Here is an 11693-nt window from a genome sequence, read left to right as displayed (position 1 = left end):
TGAAAAATTGAGCTTATCCCAATGTCTTACTCTGATTGCATAGTCATCAACGTAAAAGTTACTTGCATGGTGCTTAAATGAGAAAGGTTTGTTCATGTCCCTGACCTCCTAGTCTGAGGTGTGACATGGTACCATTATAAGTTAACAGTTAATCTTTGATTCTATAATGCAACTTACGGAAGTCTAAACCACTTCTTGTTGATGAGTTAAAAAGTTGATGATTCACGCTGATTTCACCTAAGCATGACTGAAACAAACCATTTTTTCCTTTATCTCCTTAATAAAACTTAACAATTCACTATGCGATACCACACACTGATAAATGTTTGAAAATCTATATAGATGGTTAGTCTATGTACCGTAGGCTACCACACGCACCAATCTGTTCTTGTCCTGATATTCTTCTGTAAAGATTTATTATTTATCATAATGTAACGTACATTGATGATAGCTTCAAATATCTATGTCGATGGTTAAGCTAAAATGCCGCAGCTTATCACATGCATCATACCACTCTTTCCATTTTCTTCTAATAAAAGTGATTAATAAGTCAGCGTGTGAAACCCCACACTAATGAAATCTCACAATACTATGTCAATGAATGATAGTTTAAGCCCACACTATTAGGATACATCACTAAGTTAACGTTTCAAGGCACTCGTTGAATGCTTACGGTGATGGTCATGACCACTGATGACACGTCTCTTGTTTTAACAGTAACTTTTTGGATAACTATTGAATGATCCCCCATTATCTTAGGATACAAGATTTTTACAGCGCATATATCGACAATCATGATTACGTAAAATGGATAAACTTTGTGGGTATATATTGGGAACTATTCATTCTAGGTCACTTTTATAAGAAATTAAGCACTCTCTCTCTCTCTCTCTCTCTCTCTCAAAAAGACTCCAAATCATCATCTTCCCCAAATCTTTCACCATGTCAAAGCCCTTTTTGTACGAGTTTCCCCCCAGCATCAATGTTATCAAAGGTCCTCATGGTCCTGATTCTACCATCACCATTTAATCGACAATATGGCATTCTCGGATGAAATCCCAAAGCAATTTGAAAACTCAGGAATCGAAGACTTTGTTAACTATGTCAAGAGTGGTCCTCTTCGATATGCATTTTGGGACTTCTCGAACCCTTTCTACCCTAAAAAAGTATGTGAGTTTTACTATACCTACTCTGTTGACAATGTTGCTTTAACCATCACTAAAACCATTGGGGATGGTAAATATAGGATTACTATTGATGTGGGATCCCTTCGAACTGCTCTTCGTCTTCCTCGATTTGAAAGTTACACTGAAACTCCTTCTTAAGAAGGATGCAAATATGTTCATGAAAAATTAGCGTATAGTTTCAAAATTTAGGGCCTCACTCGTGATCCATACAAGAACACTCTTCGTCATTGTATTAATGTAGGATGGAAGTACTTAGCAGGTGTGATCGGAAAATGCCATGGTCACAAAACTGGATGTTTGGATCAGTTTAATCTATTTGAGCAAAGGATCTTATACTCTATTGTTTACAACATAAACTGGATTTTGCTCAACTTTTTGTTGATCAAATGTTTGATTGCATTACTAGGAACAAGAAGCCATTTAATATTCCTTATCCTTATTGGATTTGTGTGATCTTGTCTCGAGATGAAGTCTATGTTGAAAGTCATGGGATTATCATTCCAACTCTTGCCCTTTCCTCAAAGATTGTTAATGCTACTCCATATCATGGTGGCTTGCCTATTATTGCGAGGATGCAAAAATGGATTGAAAAACCCTATGTGGTTAAATCCTCAGACTCTGAAGAGGATGAGGATGATAATGTTAGTTATGAAGAAGAGAATAATGAGGATGATAATGAGAATGATGAAAATCGAGAAACTAGTAATAAAGAAGGGGTTGATGAGGAAGAAGACACTGATAAAGATGAAAAATCAGCCGCTGATATGGGAGAATACTTTGCTCAGGGAATGAATTCTCCTCCAAGAATGCACAACGGTATTAGTTTTTCAACTACCTCTTCTTCTTCTTCCTCTGTTGACGATGTTTCACAATGTGGGCTAACCCCTCCTGTTGTGGAAACTTCCAAGATAAGTCAATACCTCCTTCTCCTCAAGTTGAGACTATTCCCTCTACACCAACTCCTATCTTGAATGTTGTCTTTCATCAGGATTATCAGGAAGAATCCAGCACTAACTTTCAAACTGTGTGCTTTCCCATCTTTCTCTAATTGTGCAGATTACTCAGTCATTGGGTAAAAGATTGATTAAATTTGAAAGATATATGGCTACAATAAAGCAACTTATGGCTTTAGGTGATGATGACAATGATATGGTTGTTGATGACACTCCACCAAACTCTCCAGATGATAATCCTCCTCCACCTCCACCTCTAACTCCATCAAAAAATATTCCTCCACCACCTCCTCCACCATCTCATCCTCCTTCAAGAACTCCTTGACTTCCACCTAACTCTCCTACCCAATCTAATGCTTCCAAAAGAGGTAGAATAATTGAAGCGATCCTCAGCCAATGCAAATGCAGGTGATGATTGTTGATATTCCAGACACTGACGCTACAATTGATCAGCCCATTCCAGACACTAGTGATTAATCAAAGACTGATGACTTTGAATAGTTTCTAGATTTTAGTTTCATGCCACAAGTTGCTTTTCTTGTTGTTCCCTTAAATGTTGTTTACTCTAGATCTTACTTTGAGGGGGAGATTTCTCAAGAGGTTCATCAAGGAACTGATAGTGACATATGATTATCTTAATCCTCGAAATATGAAGGCTTCCTTGTCATGGGGAGCTCATAACGTGGAAGTTGGAAGCTCTTATGATGTTGTTGCCTGTGATCCTTCAACATCTTCTCCTAAAAAGAAAAGCAAACTCATCTTTGATCAAAATGAATTAGCAGAAACATGGATCTTACCCATTTATGAAGTTAGTGAAGTCATGTTTGAATATAATGTTGCAATTCAACAAAATAAACAATCAAGAAAAAAAGAATCTATGTCTGCCAAACTTGCTCACACTCTTGCTTCTGCTGATTACAGTGCTAATGTTCAAAGAATTAATAATTAGGTCAATAAAATATTCAATAATAATGTAAAGAAACAACACATTGTTTCAGACCTGAATGACCGGATTGACAGAAAGAAGTTTGGAGATGTTCTTACTCGCAGGTCAAAGCTTGATCCTATTATCAAAGTGAGATGCACCAAACCAAGAAACGAGTCCCTGAAACTTCACTTCATTAGAAAGAAAACATAATATGAATACACTGGATTTTTGTATGCTCGTGAGCTAGTCAAATTTGGGTACAGCAAGTGGATGCAAATTTAAGAAATTATCAACAAAAACAAGGGTATTCATGCTCATGAAGTGTAATTGGGAATTAAGCAGCTTCTCAAAAAAGTCAAGAAGTTGAACCTTGTACTAACAGCTGGTCCATCTAGAACATCATCCTCAAGAAGAACAGATGCTCCCAGACAGTACAAGAATACCAAGTTTCTTCTTCCTTATGGAAATCGGTATATCAACAATGAATTACAAGTAGGTGTTGAACTAATCCAATATATGTTCATTCCAGAACCAAAGCATGGGATATTTTATCTTGACAGAAAGAAGCAAGTTTATTTTCAACGCACTGATAATCTTACTTCTACTCCCACTGAACATTTGCTTCATCTGCGCTTGGAAGAACTTGGTCATTATAAACTAGAAATAGGATATTGTGTACTGATATCTTTGGAGCTTAGTAGATGACTAGTTGAACTTAAAATTGATCAATTTAGATGGGTCAACCATGAGATGTTGAAAGAAGCTGACAATTTTTACAATGGCTCTTTTGATAATTTTGCAAAGAAGATTAGTTTTGACATCATTCGATAGGGGAGATTGTAAGGTCACACCTTATGATCTGATGAGTCAAACACTTTACACATCGGTCAACGTCAGCATGTACTTTACAATTAGTGCCAGCATATCAAGCTTATTAGTGTCAGCGCATAGTATAGTTATTCTATTATGGTATTTTGTATTATTAGGTAATGATATAGATAAGTATAGAATAGATCACAGATTTGGTATCTGTGTGATAAGATCGGTTCTTAGTATAGATTAGACGCTATCCCTTCAATCACGGGATTTACTTGTATATATATATATATATATATATATATATATATATGTGTGTGTGTGTGTGTGTGTGTATGTGTGTGTGTACATTAGGCTAAACTCTAACGTTGTGAGTTCAACATTCTGTCAATCATCTTTGTGACAACCCGTCTACATGGTGAAGACAAAACTCTTTCTTGATGAAAGAACAATTTGGAGAACTCCCTGTGTTATTAGTTTTTGTTTATATTTTCTTTTATTAAGTTTTACATTCGTCTTTATACTTGAAGTGTATGAGATCGATACAAACCTTTAATCTTCAAAAGTGACAATAGGACCATATTTCTCTACAAAAGCATTCAAGAGGAATGTTATATCTTTCATATTTCTAGCGCATCCACTATCTAAGTACCAGACATACTCCTGACCCTGACGAGTAGAAGAGGGATTCTTTCTTTTCATCTTTGATTCCCTGGCAGCTTAATAAGAGCCAGCGTCATATTTACTAAAACTGCTATCAGGAGCTTCATTAACAAGAGCCATAAGACCTTTAACCTTTAGTCCTTCATCGACAGAGGACTCCTCTTCTTCAACCAATTCCTCATATTCCTCTTGATTTGAAATAGAAGCTCTTAGTAGAGAGATGTTCTCCTTCTTCATGTGGGATAGCAGCTTCTTGTACATGATTTCATAGCTTTTGGGTATTTGAGATTCTCTTTTTTCTTCATAGTCCCTGGAAAAGTGGTCATGGCTTCCACAATTGAAGCAATTAACTAGATTTCTTTTCTCAGTGTTATGCTCTCTCGTTGAGTTTTTTCCCTTGGGTTGAACTCTTCTGGCTCTATATAGATCTGCTTTCTTTGTGGTGTTTAACAATAAGTGCAGCACTAGCAACTAGTTCATCAGGGATTTCGTCATTATTACTTCATCTTGATCAGAATCATCAGAGTTGCTAATGAGACGGACTACTTCTTTTCTAGTGACCTGATCAGAATCATTAGAGTCACCGATGAGACGGACAACTTCTTTTCTGGAGACCAGTGCTACCGATTTTTCTTTACTGGAGTCCCTCATCATGTATTTATGAAGATCTTTCATTTCTCCATAATTTCGTAGATTTCCAAACAATTTTCTCAATTTTCTCAAGAGCGTCAGCATGATGTTCCTAACTTTTCCCAAAAGAATCCAAGAACTTCAAGACCAACTAAGAGGAATGCTTGACAATTCCCAAACTACACATATCATTCAAGAAATAGTTAAACCTATTAAAGACTTGAGTTAGAGACTCATAGTGTGTTTCTATCAGCTTCTCAATAGATTCACAGTTTGGAACCAGATGATGGACATGATAAGAAACAGAGTTTCCGATGGATTCCCTTTCCTTAATATCAAGACTAATGAGTTTGTTTTCATGATCATCTTAGCTAGTCTTCGAATTTTGTTTCATGGGACTAGAAGGAGCATTGTTAACCATAGGTCGATACATGGGAACATGTGGACCATTATCGACTATGTTGAGCAAATCAAAGTCTATGGTTTCAAGAACAACCATAGCCTTTGATTTCCACATTGCAAAATTGTGTTCATCAATAAGAGGGATCTTTTTAACAGCAGAAGACTTTGGATTATAGGAGGAAGACACGAAAACTTGAATGTAACGTAAACCCGCTCAAATACTAATTGACTGTTTGTATTGATCGGATACACTCAAGTATTAACAATGAAGAACAAACAGTAAAAAAAAACAGATGAGAAAGGATGATCAGAAAGATGTTTTCACTAGGAAAAGGTTCTCACAAAGAGAAGAATCGCACAAATCACTATTAGGGTTTAACCATAATAGTATACTATATACAATTACAAAAACGGAGATCCCACTATTTTAGGGATATATTCTAGTCTATGTAGAGTTTGATCCAAATCACAAAAAAAAGATTACGGATTAGGTATCTAATCTATAATTACAAAGTATATCTACCTAATATATAAACTATCAAAACAATCACTAAGATCATGAGGATCAGCTTCTCGCTGATAAAGTTGTTGGTGGCGCTTGCACTAATGTTGGCACTAGTGGACAACGTGTTATGTGTTTGACTAATCAGATCATAAGGTGTGACCTTACAATATATATATATATATATATATATATATATATATATATATATATATATATATATATATATATATATATACACATACTAGATGTTTGCCCGCACAAAGTTATGACGATAAATTGTGACAACCCGAAATTTCCGTTTGTTTTAACTCCGTAATTAAGCACGTCAAAAATTAGCCAAATTTATCCGAAATTATTTTGGCCAGATTTAATCCCGTTGGAATATTTTATATAATATTCGTCAAGCGAACCAAAAATAAGGAAGTATAAATTTAGAGTTGTCGTGTTTAGCGTAAGTCGTGGAACTCCAAAAGTTTGGAATTTACGGACAAAAACTCGGAGTTTTTGACCGTGAACCCCCGGGAGTATAAATATGACACTTAGTCATTTTCTCTCATTTTCCAACTTCCAACCTCAAGAACACCCAGGGATTCTCTCAATTATCCTAAATCCATCCCGTCAAATCCGCCAAAAACGATCATCCAAGCTCCTAGAACGTAAGTGCTCTTACCCTAGCTTCTTATGTTCTTAATAGAAACTTTTTTACACTTGAAATCATCCAAGAACACCAAGAACAAGGTGTTTACCGTCCAAGAACATTCTTGGACCGTAAACCCTTAAGTGGGTGCCAAAGTGTGCCTTGGTTCATCCTAAGCCTTGACAACTAGCATAGATCCCTTCCTAGATGAGTTTAGCACTCGAAAATCATCATTTCCCCATGTCCATATGAGTTTACGGTTTGGGGAGTTCATCCCAAAACCATAAACACCTCCAAAAGGTGTTTAGATGCCCCTAATGCCTTCTAATGTTTGTATAAAGGAGTAGAATCCTACATGCATGAACTAGGAACCCCAAAATCATGAAAGGAAAGGATAAAAATGAGTTTATGGTTTTAGAGCATCTCCCAAAACCGTAAACACATTTTCATGGTGTTTAAGTGCCCTTAACACCTTCCTATGCATGTTTAAGTGTCTAGAAACTTGCATGCATGAGTTAGAACCACCCAAAACACAAAAAGAAATGGACAAACATGGGTTTAAGGCCGTAAACCCATGTGTTTACGACCTTAAACACCCAAGGGGGTGGTCTAAGGACTATAAACTCCCTAATTGTGTTCATTTTGAGCCCCAATCACTTCCTTATCCCTTGATTCGAGTCTAGCATAATTCCTTGAGTGATATAAGACTTTCAAAAACCCAATGGCACCACAACCATGAGTTTACGGTCGTAAACTCATGGGGGAAGTGGTATTGAAGCTGTAAACACCCCTAGGTACTACTATTTGAGGAGTAAACTCCAAAGTGAGACTATGCTCTCTTTATATGCAACCCTTGGTACTCCTAGCACTTGTAGCAATGTGTTTCATGATTTAGGGCGTCCTAACTTGCATAATTAATTGTTAAATGACTAATTGGATACTTAAATGTATCATTACATGTTAAATAGGATTCACGTGTGTGGTCAAGTCCTCACTTGACACTTAGCATCCTATACCGTCCATTCATCCGAATCGCCCACAACAGGTGAGTTCATACCCTTGAATTAACCTTTTAAATGATTTTAACTGCTTTTATAGGGGAAGAATACAAGTTGAACTGTACAGTTATTAGATAAATCACATGTGATTAATAACTGTATAGCAAAATAGATTTTGCATGTTAAACTGTTTATCTAGATTAAAGGTTATCCAAAGTTTTTCAAAGTTTGTTTATGTAAGAGACATCCAGTCGTGATTTCTTATCAAAGGTTTTCTTCACTGAAACCGTTTTATACAAATCATTTTTCAAAGTTGTTTATGAAAGGTTTTTCAAAGGATTTCCAAAGGTTTTCAAAACTTGTTTTACAAAATGACATCAAGTCATAAATTGTTATTTTTACAGGTTTTCCAAAGGTTTTACCAAAGTTTTCTTCTATGCTTCTATTTCGTTAAATGCATGCCTATATTTGTATAGTTATATAAATAATGTTTAAAGGACTTAGGAAGGCTAGTTCGCCCTATTTCCTTTTCCTCATTGGGATGTGGTCTGGTGGGTATTGGTTATCCGTCTGAAGGTCGTTTAAACATTAATTATATATCATGTATACATGTATGGACATAAAACCTCTCTCTCTCTCTCTCTCTCTCAACCAATTCATCGCCTTGAGTAGTACAGGCATCCTTCTATTATTCATGTTTCTGGAATCCTAGTAACTATTATAGGAATAGTTAGGAGACTCTATCTCTATCTCAACCTCTATCTCTATCTCTACCTCTATCTATATCTCTATCTCTCTATCTCTCTCTCTCTCTCTCTCTCTCTCTCTCTCTCTTTTACATTAGAATGTGACACACTATTTCCCTCTAAGGCGCTTCATTGCGCCAACGCCGTGTAACCAGAGTCTCCGGGAAGGAGAGCGAACATCATGTGTATAGATCTATATGGGACTGACACTCCTACACCCAGACTACTAGCTACAGTCCGCGCCGGTAAGGCCCATGGGTGACATAATGCCACTACCTCTACGCGTGACCTGGAGGGTCATCGGATGCTCTATCGTCGATCAGCATGGTTACATACGGGTTCACATTCACCCTTTTTGTTTTAGACTTTGCTAGCTATATCGTTCACTCGATACTGTCTGGAGTCTGTATTTTCTTGTTTTCGGCTTTGCTAGTTTTATCGTTCATTCGATATTGTCTGGAGTCTGTACTTCCTTTTGTTAGACTGAGCCAGGCGTATCATTCATTCGATACTCTCCTGGAGTCTATGTTTTCTTTTGTTTTAGTCAGCAGTGTTACTGCTGAGGTATATATATTATTTTCCCCTAGTATTTTCACTTATGATTTTCTCATTACTCTTTTAAAGTCAATTCTGTATTTGGTAATGATAGTAATTTGGGGAAAACTACTCCTTAACACATAAATCGGTCGGGTCTTGGTAGAAGACTGCTTTTATTTAGAAAATATAGGATTTTCTGGAAAGGACGCTAATACACCGTAGATTGTAAACTAGTATCTTTCATAAAGTTATTTTGAATAAAAATGCATATTTATACTAATGACACTAAATACTTATGGACTCACCAGCATTATAAAATGCTGATACTCGCTTTCAAAATAACTTGTATTCTCAGGTCAACGATAGACAGGTACATCCCGGGAGCTTTGCGAAGTCAGTATAGAACCGAGCTGCATCTATACTATTCGTTGTATTACTTTGATGTTGCTATGAAATATAAACTATGTAAAATTATTACTATTAATGCAACGGTTGTTGTAATTTGATTACTATACTGCATATGTTGTGATACTTGACATGACGTCATCCACCCCAGAACGTTTCCGCCGTTCCAGTTTTGGGGTGTGACATAAATAGCTCTTTTGGCGAATAGTTTTCTTACGGTGAAATAATTATTAGATGTTATTAATAATTATTATTTAATAAAAAAATTACCACTCTTAATTAAAATATTTATGTTTAGAATTTAATTTCTATATTATGTGTTTATACAGTGTCAAGTTTAAAAAATATAAATTAAATTACACAGATGAATTTAATATTCTAAAGTTATCATTTTTCTCCAAATTAAAATTTTAATAATCTTCCTTAATTCAAGTCTTCAAAATTTTGGCGAGTATTAATGATTTTCTAATTCATAATGGATTTGTACAAAAAAGCTTTGTATCTTATACCTCTTAAAACTCATGATTTGACTAATATGTTTTATAAAATAGTATTATATATATATATATATATATATATATATATATACACACACACACACACACACACACACACATATATATATATATATATATATATATATATATATATATAGGCTTAGGTTATTCTATTCAAAATAATTATTATGTTATTGTATCCATAAATGTGGCCAATCAAATTTATATATTTTAAGAAAGTGATTACTATATATTATTGAATTAAATATAATTAATAAAATATCATCTTAATTGATTACAAGGGTAATTTAGTCAATTAATATAGATTTAATAAAGGAAAATTTTCATTTTTTTAAGGGATCATAGATTCTATTAATTTTAAAAATCCGATTTTACGAATTATAATTTTTTTAATTCGGACATTCTGAGATAATATGTTTATGAGTATATTTAAAAATAAAAATATTTTTGAACCATAAATAATAAAAATATTCTTGAACCTATTTCTTGATCATGAATTTAAAAACTTCTTGTAGAATAACAAATTCTTAACAATCAATTGAAGAATTAAAACAAAAAATACATTATTTCTTACAGAATACGGGTAACAATTGTTAAGAATTACATTTATTGTTAAAGAATTAAAACTAAAAAAACTTTCAAAACAGGAAAGAAAACATCAAAATCTAACAACGACTAATACTTTCTAAAAGAATAATGTTGCTTAGAATCACTTTCAATTTTGTGGTCCGTTCTTCAAGCATCAACTTCTGTGATTCCAACAAAATTTGAATTCGTGATTCCATTCCAACAGAATTGTAATTCGTGATTCCATTCCAATAGAATTGGAATCTCACCAATATCATCCATTGAATCGTCTACATAAACATACTTGATACCTTTTCAAAATTCAACCTTGTCAAGATCCTGCACTATCCACATAAATGAAGTGTTAAATCATTAAAAAAAACATAAACTGAAATATGAATCAATTCATAAAATGCAGCCAAAAAACTGCTCATGTTGATATGTATATTAGTCCCAAATAAAATTAAGCCACTAAAGGATGTCATCTTATAGAGCCTAACAAGACTGTCTTAGTATATAATATAAAAAGAGCTAACACCATCTTGGGATGACATATAGAGTCCTACTCACAAAATCGCTGCACCTCCAACAAACCAATGTACTTTATCCCTACTTCAAAACACTTTGATGCTGCTACTGAACTATACATAGATGATACATGATTGATGATTTAGTGTGAAACAAACTTGTTCGTCAAATGATACAACACGAGGCTGAATCTGATGAAGCGTGTAAAGAGCGATTTGCTTTTGATTCTCGGGCTGCAACCTCCCCAACTCTTGTGCAAATGTCTGTAGCAGCTGTCTTGATACAACCATTGGAACATCGTCCGAAAGAACTATCAATTTAACACAATAATCAATAAATAAAAGAACGTACATACACAAAATGTTACACAAATTGCAACATCATCTATTAGATAAAACCCTAACTGCCTTTCGGAAAGAAGAATCAACAATGGAGCTAACATCTTTTTTTGATTTTTGAACAATCAAGAATCGATCAGAAGAAGAAGAATCGATAATCGGAGAATCAGACTAGTAATGGTTTCCAGCTTTCAGCAGTTCTTAGGAGAATGAAGAACGAAATCAGAGGACAGAATCACAAAGATTCATAGTAAGAAAAAGAAGTTGCAACTGATTGCCTCACCTTAAATATAAACACAAATGTTAATGTTGGAGACAAACACCTGTGGAGTCAA

Source organism: Lactuca serriola, chromosome 4, assembly GCF_051521515.1.
Source record: "Lactuca serriola cultivar US96UC23 chromosome 4, Lser_US96UC23_V15, whole genome shotgun sequence".
NCBI lineage: Eukaryota > Viridiplantae > Streptophyta > Magnoliopsida > Asterales > Asteraceae > Lactuca > Lactuca serriola.
Note: the sequence above shows the minus strand (reverse complement) of the source record.